The 18,655-nt window shown below is 42.1% G+C and overlaps 1 protein-coding gene and 1 non-coding gene across 3 annotated transcripts in view; one reads left to right on the top strand and one right to left on the bottom strand.

Moving 5' to 3' along the window:
- TXLNG (taxilin gamma) overlaps window positions 1-18,655 on the top strand; it is a 60,619-nt gene that overhangs the window by 8,637 nt on the left and 33,327 nt on the right. The window lies entirely within an intron of this gene.
- Window positions 6,018-6,124, bottom strand: LOC127484996 (U6 spliceosomal RNA). Its single transcript, XR_007912205.1, has one exon. It is a non-coding gene; the product is annotated as a U6 spliceosomal RNA (small nuclear RNA).

Raw genomic sequence — 18,655 nt, forward strand, 5'->3', positions numbered from 1 at the left:
CTAAAAATAGGTCAGGTGACCTTTAAGATCCATTCAAACCCAGAGAGTATATATTTTAGATTGGATTTACTTCCTAGTTGAAATTCTGTTGGTGAAGAAAGAAATTTTTATTACTTGAAGGAAAAAATATATGAAGTCACCAGTGTTGTTTTCTTATGGTATAAAAATAATTCTATTATCAGTTAATGCTTAGGGTGTTGATTTGCATGCCGTTTGTATTTCTGGAATGACCTCCATTATCCCTACTTCCCACTGCTACTCTACCAGGAGTAATATTTACTTGCTAACCCACCACTTTTTCATTTTCCTTTTATCCCTACTCTTAGAAAGCTCTGGGTGGAGTGGTTTGGTAAGATATTTTTTGAGAAGTTTTTGAGAAGCACATTTCTTAAATGATCTTTTGGGTTGAAGTGTGGACCATATTAAAAGTGAAAATGTATACATTTATAAAATATCTTTATTCAAATGCTATTATAACAGTTCTGTGTGGCAGTAGTTTATATTCATTGTATTTAACCTTACAACTCAAGAAGGTAGGTACCATATGTTCCCGGTTTATCGATAACTGAGAAGCTCACAAGAGGTAGTAAGTGGCTGCACAAGAGGTAGTAAGTGATATAGCCAGAGTTTGGGCTCTTTGGGCTCCAAAAATAGATTTTTTAAAGGTATTACCCTATAGTTTTAATGGCATGTTTGCACATGCATAACCATTCCATGCATCTTGTGTTCCCACCATATTTCTTAAAAGATAATGAAGGTCGGCCGGCGCCGCGGCTCAATAGGCTAATCCTCCGCCTAGCGGCGCCGGCACACTGGGTTCTAGTCCCGGTCGGGGTGCCGGATTCTTTCCCAGTTGCCCCTCTTCCAGGCCAGCTCTCTGCTGTGGCCTGGGAAGGCAGTGGAGGATGGCCCAAGTCCTTGGGCCCTGCACCCCACGGGAGACCAGGAGAAGTACCTGGCTCCTGCCATCGGATCAGCGCGGTGTGCCGGCCGCAGCGCGCCAGCCGTGGCGGCCATTGGAGGGTGAACCAATGGCAAAGGAAGACCTTTCTGTCTCTTTCTCACTATCCACTCCACTCTGCCTGTCCAAAAAAAGATAATGAAGGTCAAAAATCTTGACTTTAAAGCAAAAAGCAAAAGAAAAAAACAAAAATGTTGACTGAGCAAAACTTGGTGGCAGATAAAATGAAAATAGTTTTTGTAAAATTAAACCAAATTATGAAGAGTGGAGTTGGGTAATTAGAGAATATTGAAATGTGTTGTGATCCAGGGACCAGGCAAGTTTGAGCCATACAAATTTCACTCAGGTTCTACATTGACCTTAAGATATGGTACAGGAGGTATGTTGTGCTGTAACTCCCTGCAAAGGTACCTCCCAGTGTAATTTTCTTTAATTGAGAGGTAGAGTGTAGAGAGACTTTTTTTTTTTTTAACTTTTCTTGAATAAAGTCCACACAGCCTGGTGTTAACAGAGCTGGAGTAGTCTGGGTAAGTAGGACAAGTAAAAGACTGCTTGATGTTTCAAAGGTGCATCAGGATTGGTTCACATGGAGCTGGGAAAGGGTGACTTCATAAAATTGGGACAAGGATGTTCCACTTAGGTAACCCATAAATGTAGAGGACCATTTTACATACAGGAGTCTGTGGCTTGAAGATGCTGGTTTTGCGACCCAGCCCCTGCTCTGCAAAATAGGTCAGCAACGAGCATATTTCAGTGGCTTTGGGCATTAAAATCTTTGGATTTCCTGCTCCTTTTGCTGCCCAAACAGGTATTTGGGCTAATATAGGTGACTCTTAGATTGCAGACGATTATTGGGGTACAGTTTTAGAGCTAGAAGTGATTTCACAAATCATGGTATCCAGGACTCTTCATTTTTATAAAATGAACAGCCATAGAAGTCAAGTGTGAAATGTAATGCAGTCATCTTGTTGAAAGAAAGGTGATATACAGAGTCTCAGAGTTGTTACCAGTAAATGTACAGTATGAGCGCCTGCTGCTACCACTCAAGAGACTGTCCTCATGAGACCTTTTCCCAGGCCCTTTCTCATTCTTGGCTTTTTCACTAGTGGGGAAGTTAGTTTCCCTCATACCTTAGTTTATGATTAGTCTGCACCTCTTTTTAAGTTCCTATTTACCTAGTAATGCCTCTGTCTGCTCTTGGTCCTCTTACATATGGTGATAATCCCTTTGGATTCTTTCACTGCTAACCAGTAGTAGTTGGGACAACTCCTAGAATTCATCTTGCCTCCAGTTGATGTTTCTCTTCAAAACTCCATCATTGCTCTGGCTTCACTCATTTGTATGTTTGTTTTTTAGATTAACAACTTTATTGAGAAATATTTCACATACCATACAATTAACCCACTTTAAAGTATACAATTCGGTGGTTTTTTAAATACTCAGTTGTGCTTGTTTCTTTCTTTTAAAGATTTACTTATTTTCTTGGAAGGCAGAGTTACAGAGAGGCAGAGGCAGAGAGAGAGAGAGGTCTTCAATCCACTGGTTCACTCCTCAGATGGCCAGAATGACCAGAGCTGGGCTGATCCGAAGCTAGGAGCCAGGAGCTTCTTCCAGGTCTCCCATGCCCATCCTTGGAGCAGCCGGTACTCAAACCAGCGTCCATATGGGATGCCGGCACTGCAAGTAGTGGCTTTACCCACTCCGCTACAGCGCCGGCCCCAACACACTTGTTTCCTTTTAACATAACCTTTGGACTGTTACAGAGAAAGATAAGAATTCGGTCACTGCTTTCCAGGACTGTGGACATAGTACAGTGCTTAAAATTACCTTGTCATCAAGGTAGTTGGTCCATCACACCTATGTATAAGATAGTTCTGAGGATTAAGTGAGGAAGTAGATAAAATACAGAGACTTCTGAATGAGTCAGAGCAAGGAAAGCCAAGGGAAAATGTTCATACCATTTGTCCCTCACCACCCATTTGGGATTTGGGTTACACTGGTTGATGCACTTGCCATTTTAACGAAAAGGGGGAGAAAGATGCCTGCTTGTTAGCTGTAGTTTTTTATTTTTTAATTTTGTTTAGTGTAGTTGAGCTATGGGAAGTGACACTCTTCTTCCTCTCCCACCTGGGCACAGGGCTTATGCTCTGGAGATGGATCTGCCTGGTTATTGGTGCAAAGATACGGCCCCCTCTCTGATCATGATTTAAATGAGCTGGCCTTCTAGTCTCTCTCCATCATTGTTTCTGCTGCAACCAGGACAGCAATTCTCAAACTTTTTGATTTGGGACTCATTTTACGTAGTTAAAAATTCCTGAGAATCTCAAGTAGCTTTTGTTCATGTGGGTTATAAAATTATAAAATAAAAAAATTGATTGCACTAGTTTTCCATTGCTATGTAACAAATTACCCTGGAACTTAGTGACTTTGAAACATTTATGATTTCACAGGTAATATAGATTAGGAATCTGAGTATGGTTTGCTGGATCCTCCACTTCAGGGTCTTTCATAGACCACAGTCATCTGAAGGCTTGACTGAGAAGGACCTACTTCCTAACTCACTTGGTGGTTGTTGGAAGGATTTAGTTCATCATGGGTGGTTGGACTGAGGCCCCAGTTCCTCATTAATTGTTGGCCTGAGACCTTCCTTGGTTCCTTGCCACAAGGGCCTTTCCAAATACATCTCACAACATGCAGCTGGCTTCATCAGAGCCAGTAAAAGAGAGAATGCCAATGTGAGAGAGAAGGAAGTCACAGTGATATCCCCGCACTTTCTGAATTCTCCATTAGAAGATGGTCACTAGGTTCAGCCCACATTCAAGGGGAGGGGATAATACAAGGTTGTAAATACCTAGAGGATCATTGATATTTTTGGGGCCCATGTCACAAGCTGCCTACCATGCATGTTAACAGTCCCCATGAAGAACCAGAAAGGAGGAACAGGAAGTTGAGACTTGATGTGTTTGAGATCCAGAAAGATTAATATTCGGTCTGGAAGAAACACTTTGGAGAGTGAATCTGAGCAGAATAACTTGAGATGCCAAGAGACATGCAGAAAATCCAAAGAAAGATAAGGATATTGTGTGCACCAAGAAGATAAGAACCAGAAGGCACTGGGATGGTAAAGATATTAAGCAATGAAATTGAAGCAGGAAAAATATAGTTGAGTGATAAAATTAAAAATAACTGGTTTCCAGAATAAAAGTTTATTAGAAAAGTGTTTTTTTTTTTTTTTAAACATGTTTGTCCATCTCTTTAATGAATGGCTTACTAGAAGACTGGTAAATCTTTTTGACTGCTTCTGCAATCAGTCTCCTGTAATTTACCAATTTAGTTAAAGTATATGAAGACAACATGGCTCACACCTGTATGTATTTTGAATAGGGAGTGGTCTTTTTAAATGTGGAAATTCTTTGATTCTATTGGTCTGTCTTGCATCTTTTAAAGGATCTTTTTTCTTATGCAACATTTTGTAATATCTATTAGTCATTTGGAAAATACTAGTTTACTGAATTGTGTTACTCTTTTAAGTGTTGACAGATTTCATTATAAAAATTATATAGGGACCGGCGCCGGGGCTCACTTGATTAATCCTCCGCCTGCAGTGTCGGCATCCCATATGGGCACCAGTTCTAGTCCTGGCTGCTCCTCTTCCAGTCCAGCTTTCTGCTGTGGCCTGGGAAGACAGTGGAGGATGGCCCCAGTGCTTGGGCTCCTACACCCACCTGGGAGACCAGGAAGAAGCACCTGGCTCCTGGCTTCAGATCGGCGCAGCACCGGCCGTAGTGGCCATTTGGGGGGTGAACCAACGGAAGGAAGACCTTTCTCTTTTAAAAAAATTACATAAACACAGCTAATAAATCACCACTGATCACATCAGAGAGGTCTTTTTAAGAATTGGGAAGCTGTCAAACATGGTAGCAGATAGTTTTCAAAAATTCTGTTTTTTGCTTGAAAGCTCGAATTGTATCATTGACAGTGAATTGTTTTGGCTGTTTGCCTTGAAGTGACAGACTCTCTTCTTATATTTTGGAGAAAATGTTTGCCAAATAGCCAAGTCTGAGCAAACAATCATAGTTTGTCTTTAAAACAAACAAACAAAAGAAACGAAGTTTCATGGAAAGAGTTTCTAGTTCAGTTCCTGATTCAAGCAGCTGTGGTCATGTTTTTCCTGAAGACCACCAGCATGCTTTGGTGTGTAGCAGAAGTGCTCTGTGTGTACTTCTCTGTCTTCCCATGGAGTTAAAAGATGTGTACTCAGTGGGTTGAGATTTAATATAATTAATAATTTTCATAGCTTCATCAAGGGCATTTTTAAGTGAAAATGGCTTTTTTTTCTCCCCTGTGAGTGTATGGTGGTGACAAAGACCATGACTTCTAGTGTAGTTTAGTGCCACTGCAAAGGACCCAGGAGCCAGCAGTATTAACTCATTACAGCCTTAGCACCAGCAGTGCAGTTGTTGACACTGAAAAAGGCCAATAACATTTTAGTGTTATTTTGAAAATAGTTTTCAGCCTTGTAGACTATTTGGAAGAGTTCACAAACCATACTTAGAGAACCACTGCCCCCAGTGGGGTCTGCTTTTTTCTTTGCTTCCTTTTCTGGAAGAGAATAGGCTTCTTAAGAATGTACCATCCTGGGGCTGGTGCTGTGGCATGGTGGATAAAGCCGCTGCCTGTAGTGCCAGCATCCCATGTGGGTGCCGGTTCGAGTCCCATCTGCTCCACTTCCGATCCAGCTATCCGCTATGGCCTGGGAAAGCAATAGAAGATGGCCTGGGTCCTGGGGCCCCTGCACCCACGTGGGAGACCGGGAAGAAGCTCCTGGCTTCAGATCAGTGCAGCTCTGGCTGTTGTGGCCAACTGGAGTGAACCAGCAGATGGAAGACCTCTTTCTTTCCCTCTCCTTCTCTCTCTGTAACTCTAACTTTAAAGTAAATAAATAATTCTTCAAAAAAAAAAAGATTGTGGCATCCTAATTATCGATTCAACTGTTTCATTTTGCTAATGGAATAATTCAGTAATCTTAGCAACCACTGTAGAGTTACACTTTTTTTTAAATATGGAATGCTTCACGAATTTACGTGTCATCCTTGCTCATGGGCCATGCTAATCTTCTCTGTATCATTCCAATTTTAGTATATGTGCTGCCGAAGCAAGCACGAGTTATGCTTTTTATTTGCTAAAGATTGGAAGAACATTCTAAACAGCATGTTCAACATGATTCTTTTTTTTTTTTAAAGATTGATTTATTTATTTGAAAGAGTTAGAGAAGGAGAGGCCTTGGGCCCCTGCACCCATGTGGGAGACCCGGAAGAAGCTCCTGGCTCCTGGCTTCGGATCGGTGCAGCTCCGGCCGTTGCGGCCATCTGGGGAGTGAACCATCGAATGGAAGACTTCTCTCTGTCTCTGCCTCTCTCTGTAACTCTGTCTTTCAAATAATTGAAATAAGTCTTAAAAGAAAAAAAATGGAGCGGCCGGGACTCGAACTGGCGACCATACAGGATACTGGTGCTGCAGGCGGCAGCTTTACCCACTAAGCCACAGTGCCAGCCCCTAGCATGATTATTTTGATATGTATTGTGTATGTGCTTGCCTGCAGTAAAATATACCTAATGTAAAATTTGTCATTTAACCATTTTTAGACATATAATTCAGTAGCAGTAAGTATGTTCACTTGTTGTGCAACCCTCACCACCATACATCTCCAGATCTTTTTTGTTTTCTTAAGCTGGAAGTGTATGCATTTAAACAACTACATTTCTCCCTCCTCCGAGCCCCTTGGCTACCACTGGTACTCTGCTTTATTTTTTAAATTTTATTTATCTCATTTATTTGAAAGGCAAAAAAAGAGAGATCTGTTTGCTTATTCACTCCCTAAATACTCAGAACAGCTGGGGCTGGGCTGGGCTGGGCTGAAGTCAGAAACCTAGAGCTTAATCTGGGTGTTGCATGTGGGTGACAGGGACCCAACTACTTGAGTCATCACCTTCTACCTCTCAGGGTGTGCACTAGAAAGCTGGATTATAAAACTAAGATTCAAACTCAGGCACTCCAATATGCAATGTAGGCATCCCAATAGTGTCTTCACCATTCTGCCAAATACCTGTCCCTGGTATTCTGTCTCTAACTGCTGTAGGTACCTTATGTAAGAGGAATGGCACAATACTTGTCCTTAGATGTCTGGCTTCTTTTATTTAGCATTATGTCTTCAAAGTTCATCTGTGTTATAGCATGTGTCAGAATTTCCTTAATTTTTAAGGCTCAATAATAGTTTATGGTTTACATAAACCACATTTTGTTTATTTATGGATAAACATTTGGATATTCCTCGTGATTAACTTTATTTTTTAAAAATGTTTATTCCTTTATTTTTTTAAATTTTTTTAATTTTCATTTTATTTGAAAGGCAGAGACACACAGATCTGTCTGCTGGTTCACTCCTCAGATGCCTGCAACAGCTAGGGCTGCACCAGGCCAAAGCAAGGAACCTGGAATTTCTTCTAGGTCATCCACGTGGGTGGCAGGAACCCCAGTACTCGAGTCATCATCTACTGCCTCCCAGGGTGTGCTTTAGCAGAAATGTTGGATTCGAAGTGGTGGAACTCTGACTCAAATCCAGGTACTTCGGTATGGGATATGGGTGTCCTAAGTGGCATTGTGTCACTTACCCGTCCCATGATTAACTTTAAATGTGGTTCTTTAGGGCATCCCCTATAGAAGCATCTGCCTGCATACAGATTCAATAAATGGAGCTGTTTGCCCTATACTACTCCCTAGTTTCTTCTTCTCTGTAATGGGGTATTCTCACTATCAGAATTCTAAGTGTAAACTAAATAACATATTTGAGATGAGTTCCTGGTACACAGTAATTAGTCATGTTAGATTTTTTTCCTTCTTCCTTTTACTCAGAACTTTAGTCTTGTATATACTATGATAGCTCTCTTTTGTGTATTCCATATATCTCAAACAGTAAGCTTAGATACTGTGCTTAGAAATAGTTAATTATCCATCATTGAATCCTTTTTTTAAGAACTAGTAATTTTGCAGATGTCCTATCCATATTCATAAATTGAGGCCAGTTTTTTTTTAAATTTTAAAGTTTATTTATTTGGAACCAAAGTGACAGGGAGAAACGGGGCAGGAGACAGGCAGCGGGGGATAGATCTTCCTTCTGCTAGTTCACTTCCCAAATGGCTATAATGGACAGACCAAAGCCAGGAGCCAGGAACTTCTTCCAGGTCTCCCATGTGAGTGCAAAGGCCCAAGCAATTGGGCCGTCTGTTGCTGCTTTCTCAGATGTATTAGCAGTAGCAGAGAGCTGGATCAGAGGTGGAGCAGCCGGAACTTGGAACTGGCGCCCATATGGGATGCAGGCATCTCAGGTGGTGGCTTAACCCATTATACCAGGACACCAGCCCCTGGCTTTTTTTTTTAATTGACATATAATAATTGTATATATTTATGGGATACAGTGTGGTGATTTGATACATGCATAATGATCAAATCAGAGTAATTGACATATCCATTACCAAGGACTTTTATCATTTCTTTGTGGTGAGAGCATTGAAAAACCTGAGGCCAAGTTTAAATGGAATATTTCTGTTTTCAGAATTGATTTTAGCCGAGAAATAAATGAAGAGTCCTTATAAAATGTCAAGCTTAGTAGTAGAGCCTACTTCAATTGTAATCTGGTAGAAGGACATGGGTGTGAAGATTTGAGGGAACAGACCAAAAAGGCTTGTTGCCTGATACTGCCTTTGGAAAGGTGAAAACTTTGAAGAATGCTTATTTGTTAGTGTATTTCCTATCAAACTGTTCTTTTCTTTCCACTAGTCAGGAACTTTCCTCCTCTACTCAGTGGTCAACTAATTTATTTAAAGGCATTCTACCTTTCTCCTAAAGATGTTTTCTTTACAGTCCCGATTGATTAATTCTTCACCTACTGGGATTAGAGGGAAGGGGGTTGGTTATTTTTTCTGTTTATCAACTAATCTATAATTGGCTTCGAACTCTGTTTCTCAAAGCCCATGCTATGCACTTGTTTTATATCCTTACTGCTAGCATTGCCTGTGACCTGTAGCTGAAGTTTGTCCAGTTTCAAATCTTGGCCCACATAACAGTTGAGCAAGTTAGGGATTTCTTTTTTTTTATTTTTATTTATTTTTATTTTTTTATTTTTTTGCAAGTTAGGGATTTCTATTAGGGATTCTGACACTCCTTGTGGTGAATTGGCTTGGTTGTATTTGCCATTGGCACAGAGTAAGGCCAAGGGAAAAGATGATGGGAATGAGGTATAACGTCTGCCATCTTCAGATGCCGAGCTTGAACTAATATTGGAATAATGAAAAAGTAGGAGACTGATATCCAAGCCAAATCTCAACTTAAAAAGCCTTTGTGAAAAAATAAAAGTGGAGCTGGAGCTTTGGTGTAGCATGTAGAGCTGCCGCCTGCAGTATTGGCATCCCGTATGGGTGCTGGTTCAAGTCCCGGCTGTTTCACTTCTGATCCAGCTTTCTGCTGATGGCCTGGGAAAGTAGTGGAGGATGGCTCAAGTCCTTGGGCCCTGCAACCATGTGGGAGACCCACAAGAAGCTCCTGGCTTCAGATCAGCTCCACTCCATCCGTTGCAGCCATTTGGGAATGAAGCAGTAGATGGAAGACCTCTCTCTCTCTCTCTCTGCCTCTCTGCAACTCATGGTGAACAATTCTAGGATGTCCTTGTAGGAAAGTTTTATCTATATGCTGGCTTATATATGAATTTTTTTATTGATGTCATCTTTTACTAGACATTGGCCTTTTTTCCTTTTATATCTTGGATATCTGTCCTTATCGACATATAATCTACATTGAATAGCTGCATAGTTTTACTTCATGGATGACCGTTACATATTTAACTAATTCCCTACTGGTGGTCATTTAGGTTGTTTGCAGATTTTGCATGATACTGAACAGTGGTTTGGTGAATACGCTTTTGCACTTGAGTGAGAATATCCATGGAATAAACTTGCAAGTTGTGGAATTGCTGACTGAAAGTGAATGTGGATTCAGACATTGATAGAGATTGGACAATACCTCTATAAAACCCACTCTACCAATTTAGAGTCCTCCTCTAGGAGTATACGAAGTAATCTGTTTGCCTACACCGAGGAGGTATTTTTAGATATCCGTGAAAATCTGAAAGATAAAAGATGTTACTTTTTTTTAAAAAGGATTTATTTATTTGAAAGGCAGAATTAGAGGCAGAGGGAGGGAGGGAGAGAGGTGTCTTCCATCCACTCCCCAAATGGCTGCAATGGCCAGAGCTGCGCCGATCTGAAGCTAGGAGCCTGGAGCCTCTTTGGGGTCTCCCACACGGGTGCAGGGCCCAAGGACTTGGGCCATCTTCTGCTTTCCCAGAACATAGCAGGGAGCTGGATCTGAAGTGGAACAGCCAGGACTTGAACCGGCACCCATGTGGGATGCCGGCACTGCAGGTGGGGGCTATACCTGCTATGCCACAGCGCCGACCCCAGTGCCTTACTTTTGCATTTTCATTTGTATTTTTTTCATCATAAGCAAGGTTGAGAATGTTTTACTATATTGATTATTTTTATTTCTTTAATTATGATTTGCTTGTTCATAAATCCTTGAAAATGGAGTCTCTTGACTTATTTGGGAGAGCTTCTTACAGTCTTTTGGCCAGTCTGAAGGCCATGAAAAGCATTTTATTTAGGATTTCTTCCAGTTCTTTGCTGTTTTCATTTTTCACATTTGAATCTTGGTATATCTGGAGGTGTGAGACAGTATACTACTTTGTTCCCCCCATGGTTATGGAGATATGACAGATAATTTCTTTGAACACTTTGAAATGATACCATTTTTAAAAAAAAGATTTATTTATTTTCAAAGTCAGTTACAGAGAGAGATCGAGAGATCTTCCTTCCGCTAGTTCACTCACTTCCCAGGTGGTCGCAACAGCCAGCAGCAGGCCGGGCTGAAGCCAGGAGTTAGGAGTTTTCTTTTGGGTCTCCCACATGGGTGGCAGGGGCCCAGGTAGTTGGGCTATCATCTACTGCTTTCCTAGGCCACTAGCAGGGAGCTGGATTGGAAATGGAGGAACTGGGAGACAAACAGTGCCCATGGGATGCTGGCATCACAGGTGGCGGCTTCACCCACTGTGCCACAATGCCAGCCACAACGCCATTTTTTTAAACATTTATTTATTTGAGAGAGCAACAGGGAGGGGGAGAGAAAGATGGAGGGAAGGAAGTCTCCGCTCTCTCCCTCTGCCTCCCTTCTTCCTCTTCCTCCCCCCCCTTTCCCTTCTCTCTCTCCCCCTATTCTCCCCCTCGTCCTCTCCTTCTTTCTCTCCCTCTCCCCCTCTCCCCCATCTACTGGTTCACTCCTAAATTCCCACAGCAGCCAGAGTTGGTCCATGCTGAAGCTGGGAGCCTGGAATGCCATTCGTGTTCTCTGGTGTGGGTGGTAGAGACTCAAGTACTTCCATCATCTGCTGCCTTCCAGGGTGTGCATTAGCCGCATCCTGGATCAGAAGTAGAGCAGCTCGGACTTGAACTAAGCATTCTTATGTGGGATGCGGGAGTCCCAAGTGGTGGCGTAACTCGCTGTAGCACAATGCGTGCCTCAATGACATTTATTTATTTATTTATTTATTTATTTATTTTTATTTTTGACAGGCAGAGTGGACAGTGAGAGAGAGAGACAGAGAGAGAAAGGTCTTCCTTTGCCGTTGGTTCACCCTCCAATGGCCGCCGCTGCAGCCGGCGCACCGCGCTGATCCGATGGCAGGAGCCAGGATCCAGGTGCTTTTCCTGGTCTCCCATGGGGTGCAGGGCCCAAGCACCTGGGCCATCCTCCACTGCACTCCCTGGCCATAGCAGAGAGCTGGCCTGGAAGAGGGGCAACCGGGACAGAATCCGGCGCCCCGACTGGGACTAGAACCCGGTGTGCCGGCGCTGCAAGGTGGAGGATTAGCCTATTGAGCCACGGCGCCGGCTCTCAATGACATTTTTTAAAATATTTATTTGAAAGTAATAGAGGAGAGACAGATATCTTCCATCTGCTGGTTCACTCCAGCCAGGGCTGGGCCAGGCCGCAGCCAGGAGCTTCATCCAGGACTCCAGTGTGGGTGGCAGGAACCCAAATACTTGGGCAATCTTCTGCTTTTCCTAGGCCATAGCAGGGAGCAGGATTATAAGTGGAGCAGCTGGGACACAAACTGGACCCATATGGGGCTCTGGTGTCATAGGGGGTGGCTTTACCTAACAACTCTGGCTGCACATGATTTTAATGTATAGTAAATTCCCATGTATGGGTATATGTGGTCTCTTTTGGAAGACAGTGCTATATAATTAGGAAGTCTCAGGCAAGTATTTCATGCCTGGAATATAAATAAGTTCTCACCTTTGGAAGTTTATATTTTGAAGCACTAAGAATTTATTACCTTAAAGAATATAGGCATATTGTAGAGACATGTATACCACAGTCTAATTATATACTAGTGCACAGCAGTATATCATTTTATCTGTTAAAATAAAAACCCTTTGATTTCATTTCTTTGTTCTAACACAGTAAAACAGAGTGCTATTTAAGGACGCATTGAATTATGTAATTACATATTTTAAAGACTTTGATCCAAAATATTTAAAGCAGGATTTTGAGATTAATGATTGATAAAGTGTTAACTGTGAGGAAAATTTTGATATTTAGAATAATTATTTGAACATTAAGATGGCTTTGTATATAAACCATTTTAAATGACATATAAAGCTAATGACATTTTTCTACTTTATGTACATGAAAGTGTAATTCTTATAATAGGTGTATTTGTAAAACTTTGTATTTGGAAATGTAAAAGCCCCCCAAATACTGGAAGAGTTTAGGATGTGGTTAATATTTATTTATTTATTTTTAAAGATTTATTTATTTATTTGAAAGGGTTACACAGAGAGAGAGAAAGAGAGGGAGAGAGGTCTTACAAGATGGTTAATATTTAAAATTGAAAGTAAATAAAGGGGGCTGGCACTGTGGCACAGTGGGTTAACACCCTGGGCTGAAGCACCAGCATCCCATATGGGCGCTGGTTTGAGACCCGGCTGCTCCACTTCTGATCCAGCTCTCTGCTGTGGCCTGGGAAAGCAATAGAAGATGGCCCAAGTCCTTGGGCCCTTGCACCCCCGTGGGAGACCCTGAAGAGGCTCCTGGCTCCTGTCTTCGGATCGGTGCAGCTCCAGCTGTTGCGGCCAATTGGGGAGTGAACCAGCAGATGGAAGACCTCTCTTTTTCTCTCTCTCTCTCTCTCTCTACCTCTCCTTTCTCTGTGTAACTCACTTTCAAATAAATAAATAAATATTTTTCAAAAAGAAATAATGCCAGTAGCCGATGTCCCCCTGAGAGATACAGGGTGTCTTTGATTTCTTTTACTACTTTCCTGTCCAATTCTGCCTTCACGGGCCTGCACCAGGCAGCGCAAGTGTGACTGCTTATATGTTCTTGTCTTCACGTTCCTGGTTGGTAGTATACAACTCTTAGGGTAAACATTTAGAGACAGGGTTGGAGGGATTTTTAGAGATAATTTAGTTTATCCTAAAGCACAATTAAAAACAAAAATAACAAAGAATCCCAACCTCAGTCTCTTAAATAATCACTGCAAATTTAAAGATATCCCTACCCCAAATGAGATGTGTGTCACTTCCCTAAATCTGAGTTGATCACTGTTAAACATTACACGTCTTTGCCAGTGTTTTCCTAAATACATACTGGTATATCTAGCATACTGTGCCTCTTTAGTTATTCCTCTTTTTTTTAATAAGCAAAGTTTGAAGTTCTTGACTTTTTTTTAAGATTTATTTGAAAGTTAAGAGTTACGCAAAGAGAAGTCTTCCATCCGCTGCTTCACTACCCCAGGTGGCCGCAACTGTTGGAGCCACGCCGATCGGAAACCAGGAGCTTCTTCCAGGTCTCCTGCCTGGGTACAGGAGCCCAAAAACTTGGGCCATCTTCCACTGCTTTCCCAGGCATGTTAGCAGGTACTGGATTGGAAGTGGAGCAGCTGGGACTTGAACCAGAACCCTTATGGGATGCCAGCATCACAGGTGGCAACTTTACCTGCTATGCCAGAATGCCAGCTCCTAGATATTTAATTTTTTTAAAAAAATATTTTATTTATTTATTTGAGAGGTAGAGTTACAGACAGTGTGAGAGGGAGAGACAGAGAGAAAGGTCTTCCTTCCATTGGTTCACTCCCCAAATGACTGCAATGACCAGAGCTGTGCTGATCCAAAGCCAGGATCTTCTTCCTTGTCTCCCCTGTGGGTGCAGGGGCCCAAGGACTTGGGCCATCTTCTACTGCTTTCCCAGGCCCAGCATAGAGCTGGATTGGGAGAGGAGCAGCTGGGACTAGAACTGGTGCCCATATGGGATGCCGGCACTGCAGGTGGAGGATTAACCTGCACCACAGCACCGACCCTGAATTTCTTAGATTTATTTTGTAACTGTGTCAGAGTTCTGTTTGACTTTGGACTTTGATTTCCCAAGGCTCATTTATAAGTGAGGGGAACAGTGTAATAGAACATAGGCTCTTGAATTTCGTAGATATGAATTTTGCTGATCCCTTACTTTAATGTAACCTTGAGCAAGAGTTAATTAATCCCACCAAGTCTCATTTTCCTTATCTGGGGATAATTAGGCCTACCTTTCAATAGGGGAGGTTAAATGGGATAACTTTGAGGGTGCTTCGCATAGTGCGTACTTGAAGGTACTAAAGGTTTCCTTTACCTGTTTGCTAAGTTCTTTCTGTACTCTTCAGGAATGTGAGGCAAGCTAAGGATCTCTGCCCAGGAAAATATATAAATGTCCACCAGCTCTCTCACTGCTCCCTTTAGGGCCACCGTGGCCTTTGCTGGCTGCTACTGTTGGGGGCATTGAAGCTCTTGTAAGCAGACAGTAGTTGAAATAATTGGGAAGCAAATGTGGGTGTTAGCTGTTGTTTTCTTCTTAGTTTACTTACACCAGTATCAATAAAAGAACATCTATATTAAAAGCATTTAACCCTTTTGAACAGAGTAAGCCGAAGAAATATGGTTCTTTAGCTTCAACAATATTTGAAAAAGCGTAAGTGAAAGTTTTCAACTTAAAAATTATTCATCCATCTCTAGTCACAAAGGGGAAGAAACTTATTTCTAGAGGCTTTTAATTTCCATGTAATCTCAGTTTCAAAAAACTTATGAGTAGGGGACTCCTTCCTGTTTACTTGCAAACATTTCTATAATAGTTATTCTTTGCTCCTACAATTTATTAATGGTAAACTGTTGGCTGCCCATTTTTAAGGCATTTCTTAGTTAATTAGGGATTTGTCTTAGCTCCAAGTATTGAGACAGTGGAAGGAAGATTATGAAATGTATCTTTAGACCAGACGGAGCAGCTGGGATGGGAGATGATTGGTATTTAAGCCTCTTGTAGGCACTGTTGGAACACATGGTGTACTTCTGTAGCAGTGGCATGTTTTTTTAGTGTTTGTTTTTTTTTTATTTGTATTTAATTTATTTGAAAGGTGAAAAGACAGAGATCTCCCATCCACTCATTCACATTTCAAATTCACACAACAGCTGGAGCCAGGAACTCCATCTGCATTTCCTATGTGGGTAGCAGGGTCCCAACTACTTGAGCCATCACCTGCTGCCTTCCAGAGTATACATTAGCAGGAAGCTGGAATAGGGAGTAAAGCTGGGATCCAAACCAAAGGACTCCAGATCTGGGATGCAGGGGTCCGAAGTGACATCTTTTTTATTTTTTTAAATTATTTATTTATTTTTTTGACAGGTAGAGTTATAGAAAGACAAAGAGAAAGGTCTTCCTTCCATTGGTTCACCCCCCCAAAAGGCTGCTACTGCCGGCACTGTGCCAATCTGAAGCCAGGAGCCAGGTGCTTCTTCCTGGTCTCCCAAGTGGATGCAGGGCCCAAGCACTTGGGCCATCCTCCACTGCCTTCCCGGGCCACAGCAGAGAGCTGGACTGGAAGAGGAGCAACCGGGACTAGAACCCGGCACCCATATGGAATGCCGGCACCGCAGGCGGAGGATTAACCAAGTGAGCCACGGCGCTGGTCTCCCCAAGTGACATCTTTTAACCATTATGCAAAATGCCTTCCCACTGTAGTGACTTTTAGGCTACAGGAGGTACACATACTGCTCACAAGTATAGACTTGATAAACAAGATAAAAATGTGATAGTTTTTGTTTCACAAATTTGTTCAGATATTAGAGAACTATATTCACCCAGGTGTTTGAGAAAGTTCTTGTCATAGTAACTCATGGTACCTAATGACAAGCTTGCTGTGGAAGTCTCTCTTCCCCTCCTATTCCCTACCCACCCAGTTTCCCTCCACTATATTCTCTGTACCTTACCAAAGATTGTATGTGCTTCTCTGCTCATAAAGTTGTACAATCCTACCACCAGACAACCCCAAATCATGGCGTGTAGTACATACTATAGGGTATTTTTCTTTTTTCAGTCTATTCTTAGAGACCAGTAATTACATAACTGTCTCCTGTATTTTATTGTTATGTGCTTATTTGTGTTTCTTTGAAAGGCAGAGCAACAGAGACCATCTGCTAGTTCCCTCTCCAAGTGCCGGAAACAGTCAGCAGTGAGCCAGGGACCCAGCTACTTGGGTCATTGCCTGCTGTCTCCCAGAGTATGCATTAGTAGGAAGTAAGAATTGGGAGCAGAGCCAGGGCTTGAAGAATATCTGGGCCAGCTGCACCACAACAGCAGCCCCTGGAAGTGAATTTTGACCTTTTTTTTTTTTTAAAGATTTATTTATTTGTTTGAAGGGCAGAAATACAGAGAGAGGGGGAGGGACAGAGACAGAGAGATCTTCCATCTGCTGGTTCATTCCACAAATAGCCACAATAGCCAGGACTGGGCCAGGCCAAGGCCAGGGCAAGAGCTTCTTCTGGGTCTCCATGTGGGAGGCAGGGGCCTAAACATTTGGGCAATCTTCTGCTGCCTTCCCAGGTACATTAGCAGGGAGCCAGAGTAGAAGTGGAGCAGCTGAGACTGGTGCCCATATGAGATGCCGGCATTGCAGGCAGTGGCTCTGCCTGCTGTACCACGATGGCAGCCCCTAGCATTTTTTTTCTTTCAAAGAATTTTAGGAGTCAGTATACTTTGTAAGTTTTTTCTGTCTGAATTAAGTTTAGAATGTGGAATCAAGTCAAAACTTGGGAATAGTTGATCCATTTTCTTTTAATAGATTAATTTTTTTTCAACAAATCAACATTTTACATGTATTTTAAAAGTATGAAAAGTAACATATTCTTTCTCTTTTGATGGAAATACTTGTTTTTTCTTTATAACTTTTTAAAAAGATTTATTTATTTATTTGAAAGGCAGAGTTACAGAGAGGCAGAGGCAGAGAGAGATCTTTCATCTGCTGGTTCATTTCCCAAATGGCTGCAATAGCTGGAGCTAGGCCAATCCAAAGCCAGGAGCCTGGAGCTTCTTCCAGGTCTCCCATGTGGGTGCAGGGGCCCAAGAACTTGGGCCATCTGTTGCTACTTTCTCAGGCCATAGCAGAGAGCTGGATTGGAAGAGGAGCAGCTGGGAACCAGCACTCATGTGGGATGCTGGTACTGCAGGCAGCGGCTTTAACCACTGTGCCACAGCGCTGGCCTCTCTTTATAACTCTTAAAATACTGTAAAATTTCAACTTTTAAAATAAACATGTCTAGAACAGTATACAAGTCATAAATGTTTAGACTTAGTGAATTTTGACAAAACGAACACCTGTGTTATCTTGATTGAGAAATAGTATATTACAAGTACCCCCAAAAGGCCCTACCCTTGTGGTAACCACTGTCCTCATTTCTAGTACCGTCCATTCACTTGGCCTATTTTTGAACTTTGTTTGTAAATGCTTTCCCGAAGTAGGTTCTCTTGTGGCAGCTTTCTCAAATCAAGTCTTTGAGACTCATCTGTGTTCCTACATGGCTGGATAGTGTGAACATATCATAGTTTATCCACTGCTGTGTTGATAGAAATTTGGGTTAATTCCATTTGGGGCTGTTACAAATAGTGCTGCTGTAAACATTCTTGTACTTTGGGTACACATATGTACATACTTGGGTAAAATTCTGCAAGTAGATGGGGCCGATGCTGTGGTGTAGCAAGTAAAGATGCTGCCTGCAGTGCCAGCATCCCATGTGGGTGCTGGTTCATGTCCCGGCTGCTCCTCTTCAGATCCAGCTCTCTGCTATGGCCTGGGAAAGCAGTAGAAGATAGCTCAAGTGCTTGGGCCCCTGCACCCGTGTGGGAGACCTGGAGGAAGCTCCTGGCTCCCGGCTTCAAATTGGTGCAGCTCCTGCCATTGTGGCCAATTGGGGAGTGATCCGGCAAGATGGAAGACCTCTCTTTCTCTCTCCCTTTCCTTCTCTGTCTTTGTAACTCTTTCAAAATAAATTTAAAAAAATTCTACATGTAGAGTTAATTGGGTTGGAAGGTATCTATATTGCCAAAGAGTTTTTCAACATAGCCAATTTGTTCTTCCAAAAGCACAATTACTGATTTCTCTATATTAGACTACAAAATATAAGATTTTAGTTTCCTTTGCCTCTCCCTTCTGTTTCCATCCTGCTCTACTTTTATACTTCGAATTATGTTTAGTCCTTTAGTTGGATACTATTGTAACTG

Source organism: Oryctolagus cuniculus, chromosome X (genome assembly GCF_051225735.1).
Source record: "Oryctolagus cuniculus isolate XC-2025 breed Fujian yellow rabbit chromosome X, ASM5122573v1, whole genome shotgun sequence".
In the NCBI taxonomy this organism is placed as follows: Eukaryota; Metazoa; Chordata; class Mammalia; order Lagomorpha; family Leporidae; genus Oryctolagus; species Oryctolagus cuniculus.